Genomic DNA, 22,463 nt, shown 5'->3' on the forward strand with positions numbered 1-22,463 from the left:
TGTGTGTTTTAAGAAAAAGCAATGTTTATGCCATGGCCGTAATGATTTTGAGCGCGAGCCTCAGGCAGCCTCTATTTTCCACTGATGCAGAGCTGTCTTTGCAGAGTTAACAGATTCAAGGACACTTGTGGGAATTTATTCTGAGCCAAGAGACTTTTGGCAGTGTTTTACCAGCTCCTACTATAACTGCACCAAACCTTTTTTAGAGCAGAGCTGCGTGCCATGGCATGATGCACTGAGGGTCTCAAGTCAGCCAGAGGCAGACCTCATGCACAGGGAAATGGCACATTCCGCAAAGCTCCTGTTTGCTTGTGTGTTCAAACTTTGCTGCCCTTTCAGAGATATTTTTGCTTTTAAATATTATTCTGCTACCTCTTTCTTGTGCTTTTCTCTCCACCTCTTTCAAAAGGTCTGTTTTCTTGTTGGCAATGTCCCCTCTGCTCCCCAAGTGAAGTCAGACCACAAGTAGGGGAAAGAATACTGGTGTTTATTGAGCAGCTATTATGTGCTGGTTACTGGGTTACCTTACCAGTTACCCATTTAATCCTAAAAACAATATTTTGAGATTGGTGTAATTGTTCTTGCCTAAGAGGTGAGGAAACTGAAACTTAGTGAGGTCAAATGATTGGCCTAAGGCCACGCAGCTAATTAGTGACGAGTTGAGATTCCAGTGAGTGACTTTCCAGGGTCCAGGGCCTCAGCTCTGCCCAAGCAAAGTTCTCTCTTCAGGCAGGTTAGTGCTTTTAGATGGTAGTGCATTGCTTTGTCTGGCCTTCTTATCAATTAAGAGGTACTAATATTTCTGTGTCTGCTGCCCGTTTCGTAGATGTTTCTCAGGTTTACTGTGGTGAGCTCAGTGTTGGTAGGGGGCAGCAAGTCCTCAGGGCTTATATTTGAGCAAACATGAAGTAAGGGATTATGCTGGCGAGGAGTGGGAAGAAGAGGAGGTGGGGAAAGAAGCTCTGGCATTGGGCACAGCAAAAACCAAAGCTGAGGCAGGGTTGAGACCGGGTGGAGGAGATTGCACAGGTGCAGTGGGAAGGAAAGGGAAGAGGGTCTAGGGGAGATAGATGTGGTCTACTCTGTGGGGCTAAGTGGTGGTCGGTTGTACCTTTGACTTTCTATTTCATGATACCATAGCTGCTCTTCAAGATAGTTTTTTGGGGGGTGCCTGGGTGGCTCAGTTGGTGAAGCGTCTGACTCTTGTTCTCAGCTCAGGTCTTGATCTCAAGGTTGTGAGTTCAAGCCCCGCATTGGGCTTCATACTGAACATGGAGCCTACTTAAAAAAAAAGTTTTTTGGGAATTTTTTCAAGGTTAGGAAAAAGACAAGAGCCAGTGCAAGCATGGTTGGATGACTGTGCTTGGCTGCATTTTGAGCGGGCTTATCCTCAGGCTCCCACGTGCTAGTGTGATTCCTGGGAGGACAGTTGTAAGTGGGAGGAATGTCAGCTGGACAGCTAGTGTCTCCGGGTGGGGAGTGGGGGTGCTTTAGAGGATGCTCGCATAAACCCAGCGGCGTCTGAAAGTATGCATGTGCCTACCTGTGTAAGATGAAGGGCTGGAAAAACCATGTTGTAGGGCGCCCGGGTGGCTCAGTTGGTTAAGCTTCTGCCTTTGGCTCAGGTCATGATCCCAGGGGCCTGGGATTGAGTCCTGCATCTGGCTCCCTGCTCAGCGAGGAATCTGCTTCTCTCTCTGACCCTCCCCTTTGCTTGTGCTCTCTCTCTTGTTCTCTCTCTTAAATAAATAAATAAAATCTTAAAAAAAAAGAAAAAAAGAAAAACTCTGTTGTCAGGGAAGAATTTTTGACTATAAACTTCACACTTCAGCACCTACATAGATGGAAGGTGCTGGACACCTTCCATCTATGTAGGAAAGCTCTGGGATGGCTTGGTGGGCATGCGCTGTATGCCCAGCTGCCATGGGCCGGCTTGCGGACTTGGAGAGAGGTCTGGCACTCCAAGCCACCTTCATTGTTTAGGTTTTATCTGAGATCCCCAGCATTTCCCTTCTTCTACAGCAAACTTGAAACTGTCACCTCTACAACTGAATAAGAAAGTTATTTTCCCCCAGCCTCCCTACTATTATAAAAATCTTCCCAGTGTCACCAACATTTTTTTGCCCTTGGATCCACTTATGGCCCCCAGGAGAAACAGAGGGAATAAAACAAATGAAGTAGCCTCTTTGTTACTTGCCCTCCATAAATTGTTCATCACTAGGGTGAGCAGCAGCCACCGTGAATAGCTAAGGGCCATCACAGCCTTTAAAAACTAAGGTAAAATGTATTTTGCTCATTCCCTTAAGAAATCAAGTTTCACTGAAGCTGATTGCCCTCCTTGGAGACACAAGTTTTAAGCACATATGACCTGCAGACTCATGTTATTATTACTTTTATTCCCTCATAATCTCTAGAGTTATTGTGGAGACACAAGATGAATAACTTGTTGGACAATCTGTGCTAGTGATTTAGAAAGAGAATCTGACCTCTGGGTAAAAAATGCTGCTGTGAATGCCCCACAGTCCCAGACATGTTTGTCAAACACAAACAACAATAACAAACACCTGAGAAGCACCAGAGTCCCTGTGGCTTTATTCCACCAGATCCAGGTGATAACGTCCTCGGCTATAGCAAGAGGTGGGCAGCACGATGCTGTGTTTATGATGTCCGGTGTCCTGTTACCCACAACTCTTTTCAGATGAGTTGTGTGGGAGCTGTGTGTTTGCTCGTGAGTTTGAGTTGGACTTTCACACAAAAGGATAAGCATCGTTTGTGCTTTGTAGTTTTTATGCTCTGTGCTGTTTAGACCCCTCCATGCTGTAGGTTTTTAAACACTAGTTGGCAATCCCGAAGAAGTTCATACCGAATTCGGTGAGGCTTAACTTGAGAAACCAGCAAAAACGGCTGGAAACACACCATGAGCCTAAGTCCTTTCTAGTGAGAGCGGGCTCTTCTGTCAGGGTGTGCATGTGCTGAAAAGAAAACAGTCTTCCAGTCCCTCAGAAATGACTCCATACCCACACAGGCCATGCTGACCCCCTTCCTCCAGGGCAGGGTCGGCGGGCACCTGGCCGGGTGTGAACTTCGGCATGCAGACTCTTGGAGGAAAGCCCATCCAAAGCCCTTCCATTCTGTGGAGCTAACGGGTTGTGGCTGAAGGGGCTTTGCCAGAAACAGGCAGGAAACAGGAAGCGACTCGGGGCAGCTCACCCGGGAAGGCGCTCAATAGTTGAGCATCTGCCCTTTGGCCGCAGAGGACGGGCGAGGCCCAAGAAGGGCCTTGTGTGGGTCCTGATTTTTGTGAAAACAAGTCTCTGTGGAAACAAAGCCCTTGTGACGGTCGGCCTGAGTCTGACAGCTGCCGGGCCTGTTAAAATGACAGCGGGATTCAGAAGAGGAACGGGCAGCTTGGAACACGAAGGAATGTGTTCTGCTTTCACGTCTGGCGTGTGGTCAGCTGTCAGTTAATAGAACTGTGCTGTGAGTTAGAAAAGCAGGCCACAAAGGGTCTTTCAGGAAATGCTTATAATGTGGAGTTATTCCGACCCTCGCTGTGTCGGCTGCAGAATGGAACAATGGCTTCTTCCTAACAAATTGTTTAGTAGGAAAAATGTGGTAATGGGAATTGCTGGTTATGTTTTTAACAAAGTGAATATGTGATAAACCTTAAAAAAATCCGTTTAGTTTTGTAATTTGCTATTGTAGTCCTTGTGCCGGGTTTAAAGTAATAACTTCCAGCATGTTCTTCAGGTCAGATCCAGCCTGCCTCCTGTTTTTGTAAATAAAGTTTTATTAGAACACAGGCACATCCCATTTGTCGGGGTATCGTCTATGGCTGCTTTCTGGGACAGCGGCAGCGCTGAGTTGTTGGAGCATATACTGTGTGGCCCACAAAGCCAAAAATATTTACCCTCTGTCTCTGGACAGAAAAACTGTGCTGACCTCTTTTCTAGAAGGTTGCCGCTCAGAGCAGCATCGGTGATTCATTGGCACATTAACGTTGGAGAAGCGCTGGCGGAGGGCAGGGGTTCTTCCCCTGGGGCCTCCGTGATCGAGCTCCGTGAAGTTAGAGGCCCACTCTGCTTGTGAACATGTGTTTTTCTGCACCTCTACCCTCTCAGACATAGAGGAGTCTGTACCCTTTATCACTTTCTCAGAATGGTTGTAGCCCTGAGAGTGAGGAATCATTAGTCTAGAAGAGGGAGACCTTGACCCTGAACTCACGGATTCATGTTTGACATGATGGTTAGAAAGATCTCACTTCTCTACGCCCAGAAAAGTCAGGCCAACGCAGAGGCTTATTTATTTATCTATTCTTAAAATAAAGAATATAAGATTTGCAGCCTAGCACAGCTGTGGGATATGACATTTTGTAACTGTTATTAATGGATAAGGGACTGTTTCATGGATATTGGTTCCTTGAGCCTTAATAGCTGGTGTCATATCACGTTGTGGTTCTGGACATATTTATTACATGCCTTTCCCATTTGCAAAAATGAAAGCTCTGAGGTCCAAAATTATAGGCCTTTGTAGTAACTTTTTATGGGTATCCACTCGCAATCACTGCTAGTTAGGCTGACAACGTTATTAAACATCCATCATGTATGGAACCCTGTGGAAACGCCCAAAAAAACAGCAGATGGACTGCACAGTGGGCTGGGGCTGACTTCTGGTCGCCTTTCCCATGCATGGCTGTTTCAAGGACTCTGTGAGTCTTTCTCACCCCAGAATAGGCTCCTACAGTAGGTAGTAGGAACTAGAAGATTTATATGTCATCTCTAGGTTACCTGGATGGACACGTTTCTGGCGATGGAAGCTGAACAGAGTGGTAGAGGAAGGAACAACAATGGTGCTTTTAGAAAAAACTGTGATGTCAGAGGCAGAGACAGGGAAGAAGCTCAGAAATGCAGGACTAACTGAGGAGCCCTGATTTTGGAACCAAAATATCACCCCCACAAACTTAAAAAGGTACATATCACTTTGCTACACCACCTAAAACTTTTTTTTATCCATTAGAAATTAACATAGGGAAAGATGGACTGTCACCGTGAAGAATGTAAATATTTTTTTAGTGCTGTTTTTTAGTGGGAAAATTCTCCTCTGGGACAAACAGATTCCTGGGGTTCTGGGAGCTGGGATGGATTGTGCACAGGGCAGGGCTGGCTTTTGGGCTGCCTGGAACCCATGGACTCTGAAAGTCCACCTGGGAAGCCAAGAAGTTAGAAACGAACACACAGGGTGGTATGACAAGGAGAAAGACCAAGGATGACACAATCAGAACTAAAAGCTCCCAGACCAGAGCATGAGGCTTTGGAAGAGGAAGGGGAGCTATGAGTGACAGGATAGGACCCCCACTTTGTAAGCCTAGCTCCTTGGGTTGTGGGCTATAAAGAAAAGACAGACCAGTCCAAGTTGCAGGATCTTAGGCGATTTAACTGACGTTGAGGCTTGTCAGCTACATGGGAGCAAGATGTTGGGACATCTCCAGTGGAGCTCAGCTCCCAGCTGTGTCCACTGACAGGTCCTGGGACCAGTGATAATTGATTGCCATGAGGATACCCATGGTTTCTAAGATCTATCTTTCTTCCTTCCTCCCTCCCTCCCTTCCTTCCTCCCTTCCTTCCTTCCTTCCTTCCTTCCTTCCTTCCCTCTCCCTCCTCCCTCCCACCTTCCCTCCCTCCCTCCCTCCTCTCTTCCTTTCTTTTTTATTTTCAAGTTATCTCTATACCCAACGTCGGGCTCAAACTCACAACCCCAAGATCAAGAGTTGCATGCTCTACCGACCAAGCCAGCCAGGCACCCCACTAAGATCTTGATTTCTTTCTTTCTTCCTTTTTTTTAAAAGATTTTATTTATTTATTTGACAAGAGAGACAGTGAGAGAGGGAACACAAGCAGGGGGAGTGGGAGAGGGAGAAGCAGGCGTCCTGCCGAACAGGGAGCCCGATGTGGGGCTCGATCCCAGGACCCTGGGACCATGACCTGAGCCGAAGGCAGACGCTTAACAACTGAGCCACCCAGGCGCCCCAAGATCTTGATTTCTAAATTCCATTCTGCAAGTGAAAGGAATGGGCTCCTGGGAGTAGTGGCTGATTCTGGGCCTGGGACAGGGGAAGTATCAGATGAGCCTAAAACATCTTTTTGTGTCACAAAGTAAGAAAGTGCTCAAAGAATGATGGGGACATAGGAACAGCCTGAAGGAGCCCCCGATAGCCAAACCTAGGGTACTTATAACATCAAAATAAATACAGCAGTAATGGGTCCTAACTCATTGAATAATATAAAATCAATGAGCCCATACTAGTATGGATAAAATAAATAAGGAAAAGAGGACATTCTACCTTCAACAGAATATCAGCTAATAAATGTAGAAGAAAGGGTAGAATTAACAATCACCGTCTGGCAACCATCATGTTATAGTTAATTCAGGCAAGAAATTTTAAAGCATGCTAAAGTGGGTGGATGCAAGTTTCATCAGGAATAAGATTTATATAGCCTCAACATACCTCTCTACAAAATACTTGTTAAATACAAAAGGGAGGGGATTAAAGAGTAACTTGAGAGTGGAGAAATGTGGGCGACAGAAGTGTCAAGTTAATACAACATAACCATCTGCTAGAATCACTTCTCTAATCTCTCTCCTCTCCCCACCAAATACAATGTGTAAACTGAATCTATTCGTGAGAAAGCAACAGACAAACCCAAACTGAGGGGTATGCTACAAAGTAACCCCTGATAATCTTCAAACTGTCAAGGTTATAATAAAGTCAAGAGAAGCCTGAGGAGCTGTTCCAGATTGAAGAATAAAGAATCAGGACATGCAAATAGAATGTAATGTGACCCTGGATTCTGTCCCTTTGCATCATTAGGACATTTGGTGGAATTTTCTGATTTTAGTGGTTGCACAGCAGTTACGTGGGAGATACGCCGAGGGCACAACAGTAGTGGGACCTCTGGTCTGCAGCTTACTATCAGACGTTTTAGGGAAGGGGAAGCTGTCTGTTTTTTTGCAACCAGGTGGGGTCCTATGAATAATCATTATGTTTAGTGAAGTTGTGGAAGATGATGGCAAAGGTCAGCTGAGACTGCTGATGGGTGAGGAGGGTTGCGGGTAAATCGGCAGCCTGTGTTGGTGTGGGCAGAGAAGCAGGTACCAGGAGGGGCAAGAAGGACAAAGCAAGTATAGGCAGTTTAGGATAAAGGAGCATCAACCTACAACGGGCAGAAGTCCCCCAGGAGGGAATAGGTGGGAGGCAAGGAGGTGAGTCATGAGAAAAGGATAGGTAAGACTTTGATCTGGATGGGGAGGGAAAGCAAGGACCTTGGGAGGGGCTTTGAAAAGCAGAAGTGCATCAATCTATGTGCTGTCCTTTGCTGGACCCTCCGATGCCATCCTAGTAAACGGTGGCTCTTCCACCTCTTTCCAGCCATGAATGTTAGTGCTATCTGAGGATGCTCTGTGGCTATTTGTAGATACTTTGGGGCCAAGTTGGGTGGGAGGGGTGGCAGGAGAGGTGGTTTTGCCAGGGACTAAAGAAGGATTACAACAGTTTATTCTAGAAAGAGAGGTTGGTTTAAGCTCACACTGAGGTACATTTCATTTGATCTTGCTTCTCTGAGATTCATTTCTGCTAATACTAATGAAAATGAGGCTGGCTTCAAGTACAGGCTGAAATGTGAGGACTTAAGTATTACTCCTCCACCTTTGGTTATAGGGCTGAACTTTGGAGTCCTTTTTGCGATTGCTTCTCTGGTCCCTTGAACATGCCAAGTGAATGAAAAGTTAGGAGTCCGAAATTGAACGTATAGGATGGTTCATGTTTCATATTAATTTAATTCACCAAAGATATGAATGCCTAGCATGTGCTTAAATGCTGTGGTTCACAGAGATAAAGAACACATATTTCCTGCTCTACAGCAACCAAATCTGGGGGGTGGGTGGGAATTGTAAGTGAACAAGTAGTTATAATGCGGCATGGGGAGAGGTTTCATAGGGGCTGATAAGGAGCTGAAGAATCGGGGAGGAGGGAGCCTCCAATTTGGTAAGGGTTGTGGAGGGAAGCCTTCAAGTCAGGAGGAGAGTGTGTGTGTTTCTTCAAAGAAAGGCCCAGAGGCAAGGAACCAGGAGTTGGAGGGTGTCCTGGAGCCTAGGGGAGGATATGGTGGTGGGAGATGGAGCCTGTGTGATTAAGGGGGATGGGATCGAAGGACCTTGTGTGCCATTCTTGCGAAGTCTGAAGGAAAGAGTGCATTTGGGTGCTGTGAGCCAGGAACTCTGCTAAGCACTTGGCCTGGCAAAATAGAAAATGAATCAAGAAAAGTGCAAGGGGTGCCTAGCTGGCTCAGTTGGTAGAGCGTGCAACTCTTCATCTCGGGGTTGTGGGTTCGAGTCCCACACTGGGAGTAAAGATTACTTAAAAACAAAATCTTTAAAAAAAGAAAGAAAAGCACAAAGTAGTGTATTCGTTTGCTTGGGGTGCTCTAACAGAGTATCTGGACTGGGTGGCCTAAGCAACCAGAGTTTATTTTCTCACCGTTCTAGGGGCTAGAAGTCTCAGATCTAGGTGTCAGCAGGGTTAGTTTCTTCTGAGGCCTGTCTCCTTGGCTTGTAGATAGCCACCTTCTCCCTATGTCTTCATGTGGTCTTCGGAATACCCATCTGTGCCCTAATTTCCCCTCCTAATCAAGACATAGTTATATTGAATTAAGGCCACCCTAGTGACCTCATTTAAACTTAATCACCTCTTTAGAGGCCCTGTCTCTAAGTACAGTCACATTCTGAGGGCCTGAGGTTAGGACCTCAATGTATGAATTATGGGGTTGGGGGGGGAAGCACAGTTCAGCCCATAACAGTCAGGAAGTTTTATTTTCGTAGATCCTCACACATTCTTGAGGGGTGATTGGCAGCTTTTCAAGAAGTGTAAGAGGCTTGCTTTGGCTGCATTTAGCTTTCTCTCACCTATAATCTTGGAAATAGAAGGAATAACTAAACAGGTGGAATGGAGATGAATTTTACACTTCACCACATTTGCGGACATCATGACACTTCAATCCCAGAATACTTCCTGCCTATATCTCCTGAGAACAAGGACATTCTCCTTCGGAATCACATCATCACACCCAAGAAATTCACCATTAATTCAATAATAGCATCTAATATACAGTCCATATTTAAAAATGTCCTTTATCACTGTAGAGATCCCCTCCCCACACACACCCCCAGTCGTGGATTCCCAACACGGTTCACGCATCTTCTTAGTCTCCTATAATCTAGAACAGTCTCTTTGCTTTTGATTTCCTTTCCACAACATTGCCAGCTTTGAGGAGCTCATAAAAGTCCTCCATGTCTTGTTCCTTGTGATTAAATTCAAGATGAAGCCCTCGGCAGGGTACCGCACAGGTAAATTGTGTTCTTCCATGTGCTATCGCAGGAGGCACGTGACATCAGCCTGTGCCATTGGATCTTTGGTTAAGGTGATGCCTGCCAGATCTCTCCATCGTAGAGATGACTTTTGTCTTCAGCGTTTAATAAGCAATCTGTGAGCTGATCTTTGAGGTGAGTAAATATGCTATGCTGCCTTCCAGCAACCTTTCACCCGGTGATTTTGGCATTTATGGATGATCTTCACCTAAATCAGTCACTACACTGGAGATGGCAAAATGGTGGTTTAAAAAATTTAGTCTGTCGTTTTTCATATATTAACTGGGATTTGTCATTAAAAAAGAACTCCCTCTCCCTTCCTCTCGTTCTTCTTCTCTTTCTGCACTTTTCCCCCCCTCTGATTATGATGGTTGTGTTGTCCATCTGAGCTCAGTTCAGTTGTTTCTGTTTATATATTTAATTTTAGGGTTTGATTTTGTTCATCCTTTTTGATTTAATTAGTTTTTAAAATATGTAAAATGTGTACATGATTCAAAAGTCACAGCTGTACAAAAGATATACTGAGAGAGATCTCACCCGCCCCATGCCCTTCCTCTTCGTTCCCACCCACCCCCTTATTTGTGACCATTGTGACATTAATTGGTTTATTCTCTGTTTACTTTCATAAAAATAAGCAAATATATCTTCTTACTCCCCTTCTTTCTTCCACCTTGCTTTTTCCCCACTTAGTATAACCAGGCTGTCATTACAAAGCAATTCATAGCATCTTCCTCATTCTTTTGTATGACCACATTCCATACTACTCCACTGAGTGGATAGAAACCAATTAGCTTCTGTGAATGGGAATTTAAATTTCTTTTCCCCCCAACATATGGCTGTTGCAAATAATGGTGAAATGAATTACCTTGTGAATGTTTCATTTTGTATGAATGGAGGTGTATTTTCAGGGTGAATACTTAGAAGTGGAGTTACTGGGTCGACAGGTAAATCACATATGGGTTTATTAGATAAGGATACCACCCCCTCCTGCCGTTGTGTTCTCCCAAGAGCGGTGTGTGAGAGTGAGTGCCTATTGTGGGGTAGATGTTAAAGCCCTTTTTGGTTAGAGTAAGGAATTATCAGTGACTCTCAAACCTCACTTGCCATGACAATCATCCAAGGAGGTTTTTGCAGATATTTACATTGGGCCCCCACTCCCAGGCCCTGATTTATTCAGTCTTCAGTGGACATTATGAGGCATGGACTCAAATTATTTTGTAGAAGTACTAGTTTAACATCTGAGTTTTTTTTCCTACCCAGTAACTCCTTCCTTTAACTTACCATTCTAGGAAGAGGTAAATAAAAGCATACTGTTAATGCATGAATCTTACCATGTTCATGATTTCTGAATTGCCTACAATACTGGTGACCGTATGTCCTTAATTTTTCAAAAATGGCCTGATTTCAGTTAGTTTTCATTCAGTCTCCAAGCATTTATTGAGCACTCACTTGATGGCAGTCATTAAGGAAAGAATAGAATACAGGCCAGATCCCTGTCCTCAGGTATTCATTCTGGCTGGGTGGGGGGAGATGCCGGTGAACAGGAGTCCATTGAACCCCTCAGCTGGTCAAACACAGGGGGTGTGTAGGTTCCTGCCCTGAAGGAACCCTTTCCAATGGGGAGACACAAGTAAACAGAATATGAGAACATAAGTGTAGCACCTAACCCAGCTAGAAGGGTAAGAGATGATTGCTAAGAGTTGGTGGTGGACATCTGGGCTGAATGTTTCCAGGCCAGAAAAGGGGATGGCATGCTAAGCTAAGAGAATGAGGTGTGTAGAAGCTTAGAGGCTCTAAGAGAGGCACATTGCTTTTATAGAAGTGCAAGTGACTCAGAGTGGCTGGAGGGTAGAGTTCAAGCCAGGGCACGACAAGTACTTGAATAAGTAACCAAGGGCCACATCATTTGCTCCAGTGCCTGGTGAGAGTAAGTACTCAATAATTCACTGGATGGCTGATTGCATGAATGATGACTTGCTGATTTGTGGAATAAAGCAGGTTTGCATTAGCGTTTTGCACCCATAATAAAAGGAGTTGGTAGTGCCAGTGTATTTGATGTTTTATCTTGTGGATGAACTTTTTTTTTAAATGCAAATGGCAATCAGGTTATGAAAGTATCCGTAATTGGGAAGAGTCACCTGTATGATGTATTGCCCCATCCTGGATTGATGGACAGAAAGAAAAATTTCAAATAAAAATTTCAAATTATTGTCATGATGTTTGTGTCTCTTTATCTGCTTATTATAATCCAGTTTCAGGGATAGATGGCATTTCAAAAATGCAGAGTCCCTTTGGCCTTGAGAGCCCTAGAATGTTTCCCATCAGCTAAAGAAAAACAAACCGATGAGACTAACAGACGGGCCCTCGTGTTCAGTGATGTTAGCTCTAGAATCACTTCCTCAGGAAATTGTATTTGTGTGTGAGTCTGTGGTTCTCTGGTCTCCTTGATACTCCATTGACGGGAACACGGAGGGATTGCCACAGTTAGAGGGAAGGACGGAGTGGAACTGGATTGTGGCTGTGGAGGGGGAGTGGGGGTGGGGCGGGATCTGCACTGTGAATCACCTTAGACTGGAATTTCTTTGAGGCTTTGCTACCTCTTCCCTCCTTTCAATGTAGGTTAAATTCGACCTTGTTTTATTTTAAGTTACTCAGTAACTTGAGAGCATTAGAGAATTATTTTCTGAAATGGACTGGCTGTCTCAATAAACCAATATAATCTGATTCCCATGACCTACATCAGCTAACGGTTTGTGAGACATCTATTTTCATTTAAATCTGTATTTGTTGTTTTCCTCCTATTGTTGCTACATCTCTGTGTTTTAAATTCAAAGTAGAATTGGGTTAATATTAAAAAAATATTAACCTATTGCTTTTAGATACATTTTGTGACTCTTCTGAGAAAGGTAAGTTATGAGAAATTTTTTCACAAAGGAAATGAAAGCTGAAACTCAATAAGTTAATTGGAAGATTAAACAGGCTTAGTATTTACAGTGTTTTTTTGCTTCAAGGGGACTTGGTGAGAGTAGGGGGGAGAGCATGATGTCCAAAATTGCTTAATTTTTTTCTTCTTGAAACTTAAATACTTTGTGTGTGGTCTTGGATATAAACATTTGGATAATCCATAACCTCACATTTCGGTTTGGGGCTCCTTGTGAAGTTGAATATTCTTATTATTGAGATAATATGACTGCAAGATGAAGATATGCTCTTTTATCTGGGTGTAATTTAATAAATGAGCACCCACTGTATACCATCTACTGGACTTGGCAAGCTTTATTAATCTGTAAAGATGTGTCTGTTTGAAGAGGGGGATCTCAAACTGAATAAGCAACAAAGAGAGATGGTAAATCTGAGCATTTCCTTGCGTTGAGGCGGTGACCACAGCCAGGGTTTAGAGAAAGGAATTTACATGGCAGAAGATAGCTTCGAGCTTGGTGACAGTCATTATTTGACAATGTGATGTCCTAATAAACAGCTCTAGCCTGGCACCACAGAACCTTTTACAAATACTTTATACTGTGCCTTTTTAGAGAGGAGAATAATTTGAACACTGCTAAGGTTTAATCTCTGTGAACTTGAACATTTGTAGTTCATAGTCTCTTCTCCTCCCTGTTTTTTTTCTAGAGGACCCAGTAATGAAAATACCCATTTCTTTGTTGTCTAATAATTGATTTGGTGAAATATAACATCATATAATTAAAATTATGCGGTAATGCTAGTTTCCCAGTGCTTATCTAAGTTTCTCATAGAAGTCAGGACTCGAGCAGTTAGAAAACTTGAAGATTCAGAGCATTTTGGCCATCTCTGTAACCTTCAGACCCTGTCCTGCATTTTAGTAAGCAGCTCTCCTCAGAAATCTGCCCTCCATCCAGTTGTCTGAACCAGACAGGACTGGCAGGCTCAAGTCGTAACAACTGACCTCTATGCCTGCAAGGTGGACACTAGAGTTTTATTTATTTATTTTTTAAGAGATTTTTATTTATTTGAGAGAGAGAGAGAGAGCGCATGTGTGTGCAAGAGTGGGGGAGGGGAAGAGGGAGAGGGAGAAGCAGACTCCCCGCCAAGCAGGGAGCCCGATGGGGGACTCCATCCCAGGACCCTGAGATCATGACCTGAGTAGAAGGTAGACACTTAGCCACCCAGGCGCCCCGAAACCACAGTTCTATAGGAGAGGTTCGGGAGGGGCTATGTGTAAGAGCAGGCAGGGAGCGTGTGATCACAGGTGGGGGTTGGTATGTGTTCCAGCACATGATCATGGGCCAGAAAGGGGGTGTGGTCTTCTAGGCATGACCTTGCTATCTGGGCTTTTCTGGCCTGACAGTTAGAATGTTCCAGTCATTGCAAAACAGCTTGGTCAATGCCTCAAGATAGTGTGATAAGAAATAAGCACCATGGGTTTCAGTTAGAGCATGAGTTAAGCAGTCTTGTCTATGTCTGGTTTTAACTGTTGGGGTCTATAGTTGTGCAAGAGGGCTCCCTGACACTCCCTCTCCTGTCAAATTCTAACCAGCCTCAAGTTCTCTTTGTTTGCTCTTCCCCCTTCCCTTCATCCCCACTGCCTATGTGACACCACCCGTCCCCCCGAACCAGTCCCAATTAATTCCCCAAGCTGCTGCCCCAGGAGCCTTAACAAATAATGCACAATGGAATATTACTCAGCCATAAAAAGGAATGACATTCTGGCATGGATGAACCTTGAAAACATGCTAGTGAAATGGGCTGGACACAAAAGGACAAATATATGATTCCACTTATATGAGGCACCTAGAATAGGCAAATTCCTTGAGAAACAAAAGCAGAATAGAGGTTACCACGGGCTGTGGGGAGTTACTGTTACTCAGGAGTACTGCGTGTCAGGGAGGAAAAAATGCCTCTGCCCTTCAAGGTCCTTCTAGCTGGACTGAGAATCAGATTGACAAGAGACAGATGAACAGGAGAAAATCAAATGTAGTTTCATACATAAGGGGAATCCACACAGACATGAAATCCCAAAGACAGTGAGGCACCATGGGGCTTATGTGAGCTAAGGAGAGGGGTAGCGTCTGTGGACACTAAGGGGAGAAAGACCATTAGTGGGGAGGTGGGAGGAGATGCTTGGAAAACAGAGGTTGCCCTGTTGTGCAGATAAATTTCTAGGTAAAGAGGAATCTCTGTGAATACATCTCTTCCTGGTACAGGCAGACAGTTGAGGGGGAGGTAAAGAGCTTTTCCTGAATCTGCTGGGTTTGGATTGCTTTCAACTCAAAATTTATCTTCATGTCAGAGTGGCCCGTCTTGGGGCAGCCTGCCCTTGGCCCTCCAAGAGTTTCTGTTTGGGATGATGAAAAGTTTCTGGACATAGTGATGATGATTACCGGACATTATGAGTGCGCTTCATGCCACTGAATTGTGTACTGTAAAATGGTTAAAAAAGAAAAAAAGAAAAGATCATGCGGTTATGATTGTGATATTCCTCCCCAGTGAAGTCTTCACCAGCCCTGTCACTCACAGGATAAAATCCAAACCCTGAGAAATAGGAAGGGGAGGGGCCCGCCCTTCCATTCCTGAGCTTCCCACAAAATCAAAGCTGCTACTTCTGCCTGCTACCGGGTGCTGGGCCTTTCTCAGTGCCCCTTGCTGGGGGTTTGCAAGGAGGACAGGGAAGGGCCCTGCCATGTCTTGCTTTCTTTCCTTCCCCTACCCCCCTCTTCCCTCCTTCCCCTTTTCTTCCTCATTCTCTCTCTCTCCTCCCTTCCTCTCTAGCTGACTTATTTGCCCTCCTTGGGGGCATGTTTTGTCCCCTGCTCCTACTGCTACCTAGTGAACTGACCTTCCCCAGCCGTTAGGGACAGCTGCTGTGTTCATTGGAACCCGAATGCGAAGGCACAGGAAGCGCCATTTTGGCTTTGGGGCCTTCCTCCTGTCTTGCTTTGGGATGGTGAAGCCAAGGCTATATTTTAACCCCCCACTCTGTTTCTTTGCCTTTCCACTGGGCTCAGAGCCCGGAGGGAAGTACTGCGCTTAATTGATTGATTAGTTAATGCTGTTCAGACTCTACCACCTCCCTGTCTGTCAGGCTCGGCACACGCCTTCCCTGTCCTTCCTCATCAGGTAGTGATAATACCAGGAAGAGCCAGCTGGGTGGCAGGCACTGTTCTAAGAGTTTTACCTGTGTTATAACGCATTTTAATCTGCACAGCCTATGAGGTAGGCGCTGTTACTACCACCTTTTGCAGACATATGTGAGTACTGCTTGAGGCCACGGGTTCCGATCCCTGCCCCTAACCACTTGTACTGCCTCACGTAGGGCTCTGTGCCTTTGCTTATGCTGTGGCCTCATCCCTGAGCTTAAAATGCCACCTTTTCCTGAAAAATCTTGCCGGGCTTCCCCAGGCAGACACAGGTGCTGCTTCTTCCATTGCCATCTGATACCCTACATGAAGCCCAGACCACATCACATGGTTATCTTTGCAGGGAGGGTCCCATCTTTTCCTCTCTGGATCCCCCAAACCCAGAATAGTGCCTTGTATTCAGTACGTATTTGAATAAGTGCATTCAGAGTACTATTTGTTACTCTGTAGTTTTCTCTGGGAAATACGAATGTGAAGTTGGTTCAACACCTTATTCCTCAGAACATGGTCCTGGGTCATCTGAAAGTACACTCCGAATATTGCCACTTCCCCTAAACCTATACCTACAGATAAACTACAAATTCAAAGCTAGATCAGAGCTGGAGGCAGGGAGGGAGGATGGACTGGATGAGGCACAAAGGGACCGTGTGGGGTGATGGAAGTAGCTTGATTGGCAGAGCGGCTACGCGCTGTATATACTTGTCAGAACTCATTGAACTGGATGTTTAAAGTGTGTGCGTTTTATTGTTGCCAAATATTATTTCAGAGTTGACTTAAAAATAAATATAAGAAAGCAAAGGAGAAGTCTTTTGGATTTCTTGGGAGGTTAGGAAAGATGCATTAATGGTTGATGGCATTTGGTTGTACCACCGTTCGATATCCAGTTTGGAGGGGGGTGTGCTTTTTTTCTTCCTCCCCTGCCTAAATGGAAGGTCAGGTCCTGTTGAGTTACTACAGCTGGGTGCCAGAAAAAGCAGAAGCGTAACAAGCAGACTGACAGCTGACTCCCCCCCGCCCCCCACGCCCCGTGGCCCTTCTTGGGTTTGGTTTAATACCGGCGCCTTTGGGGATCCTTTGCAACTTCAGTTGGAGACTTAACTTATGCCGTGAATCATCGAAATTGATGCTAGGTAGGGAGACTGCAGCAATAAACACTCTCTGCTCAAAGAAAATAATCTTACGAATGGCTTCCGAATAGATTTATTTAAAGAGATATCCATAAAACCCACCAGGTTTTTAATGTGCTGTTCTTTTCAAATGTTTAATTTAGAATGTTTTCCAGGTAATCTGAAGAAATCTTAAGAAATATATATATTTTTAAATGTGTAAAAGTAGGTGAGTCTTAATATTTAGATTTTTTTTTTTTTTTAATTGAGCCAAGGGGTGCCTGGGTGGCTCAGTTGGTTAAGCGTCTGACTCTTGGTTGTGGCTCAGGTCATGATCTCAGGGTCGTGAGATCGAGTCCCGCGTCGGGCTCTGCGCTCAGTGCAGAGTCTGCTTGAGATTTTCTCTCTCTCTCCCTCTCTCTCTCCCTCTGCCCACCTCCTCCCCCCATGCGCTCTCTAAAATAAATAAATCTTAAAAAAAAAAAAAAAAGATAAAATTGAGCTAAGACTTTCCTGTCCTGCACTTCCTTCTAGCCTTAGGGTGTCTCAGATTAATGGAGTTATCATCATCATACATGTTCTGTGGCACTTTGAAGGACTTCTCCATGTGTTTGGGAAATATACCCAATGTCCCTTCTTGATAAAGGTGAAGCACCATGAGATAGCAGCATAAAGCTGAGATTAGCCTGGCCATATCTAAATTGGTTCAGCTACTTCTTGGCTTACCATAACTGTGGAGATGAACACAGGATTGTATCCAAAGTTCAGGCAGTCAGGCAGCATTACCGTTGTGTCTCTGTGAAGTTCCATCAGATTAGGGGTTGTCTTTAATCTGGAGTGGTCATGATAAATTCTAGAGTTATTGCCCATTTTGTCGAAGTGATAGATCCATATTTCTAAGTGGGAAAGAAGTTTGGAACCCTACCTCTGTGTTCTCGCAAATGGTCGTAGCACTTGCTGTTGGTGGGTGATGGTCATTGAGGACCATCAATGGTGGTGAATGATGAATGATGGTCATTGTCAATGTTCTTTGCTCACCTCTCTTCCTGTTGTCTGAAAACAGTGATTTAAAAAGGTGTTGCATCTATACATCTGATACTCTCTTACCTTCCCTAAATAACTATGAAAATATTTTGCCTTCTGGGGCATGACAGAAAGATACCAGCTGAGATAACTAATGTTAGAGCAAGAAGCTGATGTGGGGATGGGTGTCTCCAGAGTAATACACTGAATTTAGGGGATTAAGGGCAGGACTGAGGAGAAATGGTGGTGATCTGGGGTCAGCAAATGATAGCCTGTTGGCCAACTCCAGCCTAAGCCTGTTCTCGTAAAGGCACTGTTCCTTGACTGCTGTCCATGACTCCTTTCACACTTTGATTGCAGAGTTGAGTATTTGTGAACGAGCCTGTATGACCCGCAAAGCCTAAAAGCCTAAAATACTTATCTGCCTCTTTACAGAAGGTTGAGGGTCTCTGATATAGATAAAAGATAAAATACAATGGGAAAAAATTAAACAACAAATTGCCTGAAGGTTTCTGTTTGTGGTTGGGCAAAAAAAAACAAAGTGGGGAATGCACATACGTGGTTCATATTATAGAAATGCAAATATATACATAGGAAGTCTGTCTGGGGCCTTCAGAGCTCCCCTTTACCCCGCACATGAAGAGCAGGGCAATGGGGACCCACGGCAGAGAGGGGCCTCTGCTCTCCAGGGAGCTTACTTACTTAGAGCCTCACGGTCATTAATGCACAACTCCAAGCCCTCAGACCCTTCCCCCCAGTGATGACCTAATGTGCTTCCCTGGCACTGGGCTGTCTGTAGATGGCCTTGAGATACCACCTCAAACTCCTGCTTCTCTTGAGGCTTATAGGCTCAGAGCCCACCTTGCTATCTGGGGTGATGCCCACATGGGTCCGATGTGATGCTTAATCATAAAAGGAAATGTTGGTGTCCTTCCCTCTGACTTTTCCTGTTCTCCAGTGTCGTTGGAGTAGAAAGAACAGTGGGCCGGCTGGTAGCCCCTTCCGTTCCAGCATCCTCTCTGGTTCTAACAGACAGTGATAGTTCTTTGCTTGGTAGTTCTGTCTAAGCCCTGTGCATGATCACCTGAAGAACACATATGATCACTTGAAGAAGCAGTTCCTTTCAGTGCTCTGTCTGCACCCATCCCCTCCTGTGGTTCTCTTTCCATAGCTCCTCCCTCAAGTGCACGTCTAGGCTCCTTGAGGGCAAAAGCACTAGTTTGCCATAGTGTCTCGGTGTCTTGGATAATGCTTGGCACATGATGGATTCCCAGTAAATATTTGTTTACCTACCGAATGTTTTGCCTTAGTAGATGTCCAGCCATTGGGAAGGCTTCGGATTTTTGTTCGTTTTTCATTTCTTTGGCTTTACTTATATGCCTGACTTGTCAGTTCCTTCAGCTGTACTCAGAATTCTAGGAGTTGGAGTAATGGATCGTTTTCCCTTTGTTCTACCTGTCTGTCTGTCTGTCTGTCTGTCTGATGGCATCTTTTATTATCCCTTCTCTCCAGGGAGCCTAGGGATCCCCTGACGGTCCTTTATATCTCTTCCCTGCTTTTATGAGCATCTGCAACTTTTTCTTTACCATTACTGGGTGATCAGAACAAGTGAAGGTGAAGCAGAGCGTCTGATTTATGCCAGGGTTAACCTCTGTATGAGGTGGACAGCTGTGCAGGCGGCTCTTCAAGGGAAAGTTGGGACCACCTTACCCTGGTAACAAGTTTGGGTAATAGCGATATCTTCCTTGGTCTAAGAAGGTTATTGATTAGACATAAGATAGTTATTCCTTGGATTGTTGCTACAAATCAAAGTTGTGGCTATTTCTGTTAGCGCATTAGCTCTGCTTAGACTCATTCGTTGAACCAGAGGCACAAAGGAAGAAATTTCCTTTTTTTTTTTGTTATAAAGAATGTATTTTAATATGTCTACAGACTCAGAACACATTCTATACATGTCCAGTACTGTACAAATTTCTGCTAGTATTGTTATTTTTTATTATGTTGATCATTTACCCTGATATTTTTTATTGATATACAATTGTTTAGTCCATAAGTAGTTATCTTTGTTTCTTTACAATTGGTATGCTGCTTATTTCTTCTACTTGTCTGTCTTAACTGTGGTTTCCACATTAAGAGTGAATCCTAGCAGTGAGAACATTTTTACTTCCCTGATTTTAATGCTTAAGTTTTTACCAATAATGATGTTCTTTTTTTTTAATTTTATTTTATTATGTTATGTTAATCACCACACATTACATCATTAGTTTTTGATGTAGTGTTCCATGATTCATTGTTTGTGTATAATACCCAGTGCTCAAAGGAAGAAATTTCTAATGTAAGTTGCCTCCCATTTACTTAGCTGCCCACTCTCTCACATAAATGTACATTCTTGTAACATGATATTTACAAATTATCTCTTGGGTATCATAAGCACGGAACAAATTGCCTGACAGCTCTGTCATGCTGTCAGAAACCCAGCACTGTGTTCACGTAGTAGAACTCTGTTTGCTAGGATCATCTAGTCCAGTGTCCTCCTAGGTGAGGACCCTGCAGCTCTCAGAGAGGTGACTCGCTTAAGGTCACCCATCTGATTAGGGCAGAATTAGAGCTAAAATCTTCATCTCCTGACCCCTAAGAGCAATGATTGTTTGATAGCTATTAGAAGAAGCAAACCCACAAAAACCAGCGGTTATTGTCACTCATGGCCATTGTGAAATTTGGTTTTAATTCCTAAAAATGTCTTGATTCCAATATACTTGGATTTTAAATACGCATCGCCAAACTGTGGATGGATCACATTCATTTATCTTTTTCCCAACTTGACTTAAATGCTTCTGAGTAAATGAAATGCCCCCAAGTAAATAACATCTCCAGAGACCGTGGTTCAGCTTCAGCTGCTCGGTTAGTTGCATTTTCAGAGAACAGAATTGGCGCTTGTCCTGAGCCCGGTCTGTCAGGACTGCGGGTCGTGTGGCAGGTCCCCAAGGCTGACCTTGGCATTCTGGCTGGTCTGCTGCCCTCTGCCTGTTTAGCCACGATCTCTCTGTCCCACCCGGCCTGCCCCTGCTACCAAGGCCACTCTGCCTCCAGATGGGGTCACCATTCCCTGCTGCATCCCTGTGGTCATCCAAGACCAATCACTTTCTAGATTCTTGACATCATTAAATACAGCAAACTACGGATGCCCATGGGAGGAAACAATGCAAATATTAGAGTTTGGGCTGATGGAATTCTCATTTAACATTTGTCAGAGTCCTCGAATCCACTCCTTCTCCATTAAATCAGAGAGAGCAGTTAACACCAGTTGGACTCTGCGTGTATCAGGCAATTGTGTCCTGAGAGGATTGCTTTCTGCTACCAGAGGACTGGAAGGAAGTCAGCGACACACCGGTCACTGCCAGGCCATTCCCATTGTTACCACTAATCAGACTGTTTGCTAAGATCCAATGTAACCAAGTGGTCTTGCCAACTGAAATACCACATTAAATGGAATTGTAATTATTTCATTTGATCCCATTTCAAATATTTACTTTTTCTTGAAGAATGAAGTAAATGGCCTGCGTCAGAAAGACGTGCTATTTCAATAGAGGAAGAAAAGCAGTACAGTGTCTAGTTTAATCTCTGACTTTGAGATTTTTCTCAACATGACCATTGAATTGAAGGTCCTGATGGAGACCATCAGGTGGAAAGGTTCAAGGTCAGCCAGATGTAATCACTATTAGTCCATGCCACAGTTCTGAGGAGAGGCCTCCCAATGAATGTCATGGCCACAAATCTAAATCAGAATGTATGAAAGGTCTTAAGAGTCTAAGCAGAATAAAATTATCTGGATTATTTATTTCATCAGCTTTTTTATCCTCATGTGCCTGGACTTCTAAAAGTAACTGGGACTATACAAACTCAGTATTGGAGACCTGTGCTGCTTTACCACCCACTAAGTTCATAGTATGATGATGCCCACACCTTTTATAAAGGTGCTTAGAATTATCTAGTTTAGGGGCGCCTGGGTGGCTCAGTCGTTAAGCATCTGCCTTCGGCTCAGGTCATGATCCCGGGGTTCTGGGATCGAGTCCCGCATCAGGCTCCCTGCTCAGCGGGGAGCCTGCTTCTCCCTCTCCCACTCCCCCTGCTTATGTTCCCTCTCTCGCTGTGTCTCTCTGTCAAATAAATAAATAAATAATCTTTATTAAAAAATTATATAGTTTAAAAAAAGGGGGAAGTTTTATTTTGTGAACATGTATCAATATGGTAAAGCATCGAATATCCTCTGCCCCCAAACAATAGCAACATACACAACCCTTTAGTTCTTGGCATTTCCCCCCCCAAATCATGCCTCCTCTAGTTACACAAATCTCAATCCATTTTTTTTAAAAAGATTTTATTTATTTATATGAGAGAGAGTGAGAGAGAGAGGGCGCGCGTGAACAAGGGGCCAAAGGAGAAGGAGCGGGAGAAAATCTCGAGCCGACTCAGAGGAGCAGGGAGCCCAATGCGGGCCTCCGTCTCACGACCCTGAGATCACAACCTGAGCCGAAACCAAGGAAAGCATTTTAGGGGTGCCTGGGTGGTGCAGTCGGTTGAGTGCCCGACATCTGATTTAGGCTCAGGTTGTGATCTCAGCGTCATGAGGTCCAGCCCTGCATCGGGCTCCACGCTCAGTGGGGAGTCTGCTTCTATCCTTCTCTCTCTCTCTCCCTCCGCCCCCCCCCCCCCCCGCCGCGTGCTTGCTCTCTCTCAAATAAATAAACAAATCTTTTTTTTTTTTAAAGGCATTTTAAACCAAGGCATGCATTAGGACTGC

At 44.4% G+C, this 22,463-nt stretch overlaps 1 protein-coding gene across 12 annotated transcripts in view; it reads left to right on the forward strand.

The window, feature by feature from the left end:
- RNF152 (ring finger protein 152) overlaps nucleotides 1-22,463 on the forward strand; it is a 73,669-nt gene that overhangs the window by 38,029 nt on the left and 13,177 nt on the right. The window contains exon 1 of one of the 12 annotated variants that reach the window (XM_078060232.1): nucleotides 9,453-9,555. The exons of the other annotated variants lie outside the window; for them this stretch is intronic. The gene's annotated coding sequence lies outside the window, so the exon portion shown is untranslated. Of the gene's footprint in view, nucleotides 1-9,452; nucleotides 9,556-22,463 lie in introns of those variants that run through there. 12 annotated transcript variants of the gene reach the window in all.

Source organism: Halichoerus grypus, chromosome 13 (assembly GCF_964656455.1).
Source record: "Halichoerus grypus chromosome 13, mHalGry1.hap1.1, whole genome shotgun sequence".
Lineage (NCBI taxonomy): Eukaryota > Metazoa > Chordata > Mammalia > Carnivora > Phocidae > Halichoerus > Halichoerus grypus.